Source organism: Elephantulus edwardii, unplaced genomic scaffold (genome assembly GCF_000299155.1).
Source record: "Elephantulus edwardii isolate Elephantulus edwardi_28Jun2011 unplaced genomic scaffold, EleEdw1.0 scaffold00023, whole genome shotgun sequence".
Taxonomy (NCBI): Eukaryota; Metazoa; Chordata; class Mammalia; order Macroscelidea; family Macroscelididae; genus Elephantulus; species Elephantulus edwardii.
This window is the reverse complement of record NW_006399773.1, coordinates 1,263,505-1,266,383: the sequence shown is the minus strand read 5'-3', so window position 1 is coordinate 1,266,383 and position 2,879 is coordinate 1,263,505.

The window sequence follows — 2,879 nt, the reverse complement described above, 5'->3', positions numbered from 1 at the left end:
TTTATATGTGAAAGGGCACCTACATGAGAATTGAGCCAGAATTATCAGGTTGGTGAGTTAATTATATAGTTTGATCTTCAAAGTGCTCAAGGTAACTCTTGGCCCCTTGATGGTCTACAAACTAAAAATCAATCTAAACCCCAGGTCTGTTTAGCCCTATGCTTGAATCTGTTTGTTGGAGTTTTAATGAATCCAAATGGCCTGTGAAGAGCTTGAGCCTTCCCTTGAACTCTTGGCTTCGTGTGTTGGACCACACCACCATCTTCGGTTCTTTTCCATTTAGGAAATTCTTTGTCTTCTAAAAGAGGATATTGTATACTGCAATCTAGATTCAGACTAAGATCCTGAAATCTATTGCCTGGATATTTATAGGACTTTCTCTTCATGTATTTCCTAGATGCCAAGAACAAATCCTTTAAAAAGTTATTTTGTTAACCTCAAGGAATACCATTTTTTGATCATTCTCTTCCCGGAGCTTGTAGTTGGTTCAGTGTTTGCAGCACCACACTGTTTACAGCACTGATTTGTGCTGCAAAATTAATTATAACCTCAGGATCAATCTCTATCAAGCTGAAAAGTGAAGACCTCTCCATACCTAGAAAAATATAACCAATAACAAAAACATTACCACATATCTTTGTATGGATCAAACTGTGTGTGTACTCCTCCTCCCCACATAAAGAAGTCATACTCAGAAACCTAAATGATGACCTTCTTTGGAAATGGATGCCTCTTTGCTTAAGTTAACGAGTTTATATAAGAGTAGAAAAGTGAAATTTATTGCAATTGATTTACAGTCCACTTATAGCTGACCATATTTTGTAATTCCAAGGGTATAAATTACATGGGAGGAGATTATACCCTAATGGAAGAGTAGATTGAAACTGGCAGAAAAGCATATGTAGACTGCTTGGTTAGAAGTGCAACTGCTACACAGTATGCCCACCAGGGCTCTTTTTATCAGAGTAGAGTGAGTTCTAAACCTAATCACTTCTGAGAGATGGCTTATAAGAAGAGAAAAATAGATTTCAAAACAATATATCCTCAAAATAGACGCCACATGAGAATCTTTCTACAAGCAAAGTAACACAAAGGATTTCTGGCAGACAACAGAATCTAGGAAAGATTCACAGAAGGAATAAACAAGGACAAGACTTTGAGTTGAACTTCATCTCCTTCTACACTTTAAGAGAGTAAATTTCCATTTGTTAAAACTTGCGGTATACTTTGTCACAGCAGCAGCAGGTAACTCAGACATTCCTTTAGCTTGCAATTGCTCTTTATCTCTACATCGTTCCCTTGGATTTTGCTCAGATGGAACCTGCTTTCAGTGCAGCCTTGTGTCCCATTGAAATTCAACCCATAGTGCTGAATTATTAGGGCTCAAACAAAAAAATCACATCCAAATAATGTCAGGTGTTTAAAGCCCAGCAGGATAGCTTCAGCTCTGTAATGCATTCAGACACCATATTAGATACACATTAAACATTATCTCCCTATATCTGATAGATTTCACACACAAAGCCAAAAGATCCAAATCAGATTTCCAGGACCCTAGCTTTTCCGTGAACAGCACCTGAAATTCAATTACTTTGCTCTGACCTGAATCACAGGCTGGCACTCCACATTTCTTTGTTAGAGCCAGAGTTAAAGTTTGGAGATGTTGCTCTCTTCTCTTTAGAGCTAGTTCTTGTTGCAGATAATTCTGGGTTTGAAAGAAAGAGATTTGCTGTGTTGCTATATAGGGTCAGTCTGCCACAGGACAGATCCAAGAGAGCTGGAGGATAGCAGGCACAACGCCCAGGCTGGGCAAAAAGCTGTGCTGCAATTCTAACAGCAGTTGGTTCAAATGCACCAGCTGCTCTGTGGAAAAAGAATGGGCAATCTGCAATTTACTGCCTCTAAAAAGCTGCCGGACAGTCAGCTATGGGTAAGTTCACAACAACCAACAGAATGTGGTTTAGGAGCTCTGCAGGCTTAGTGGTAAGAAGCTGTACCACTAAACAAAATAAAATGATTCAAGTTCACTAACTGCTTCTTGGGAGAAAGATGGAAATCGCCCTCCAAGCAACTTACTGCCTCAGAAAATCCATTGGAAAGTCAGCTGTGAGTCTGTTCCTCATGGATAATACACAACAACAAAAATAAAAATGTGATTTCAACAGATCATTGCCAAGACTTTCAACTAATAATGAATGAACCACATGAAAAAAATATTTAATTATTATCTTATTTTCCTATCTCTGGAAATAAGTTCTTTCTAGATCCATAAACTTAAACACAGCTTCAAAGAGAAAAATTCATGATAGATTTTTAGAAAATTTATACATCATTTGGCACCATTTCATGGGCATAAGCTGTTTTAAGTGTGAGATACTCTTTTTTGTTTAAGTCTACATTATTTGATTTGGGTAATAGAAAAAAGGTGCCCACTTATTTTATGAGAAGAACAAATATTAATAGCTGCCCTGCTGAACTTTTTCTCATAAAAAGGAAAATTTCAAAGTTAGACATAATTACTAGATTCATTAGGATGTATTTCAGTTATACTGAATTACACTTCACTTTCACATGGCTATTAATTTTTACTAAATGTACTGTTGCTTGAATCTGAATGAACCACTCATCTTAAATACAACACCAAAGCTAACATGTAAACTCGGAATATCATATTCCCCTTTCAGCATTAACCTGAGAAAGGAATTAGTTTAATTGAGACGGCTTAAGTCAAATCCAATTTTTAGATTTGTCTGTAAACACAATTTTTTTAGAACTGCTGTTTGTACATTTTTTGTGGGTTTTTTTTATTATTATTAAATTTTATTAGTTTTAATGAACATTTACAGGGATTTTGGGTTCTCATTCTTTCATTGCTGCAC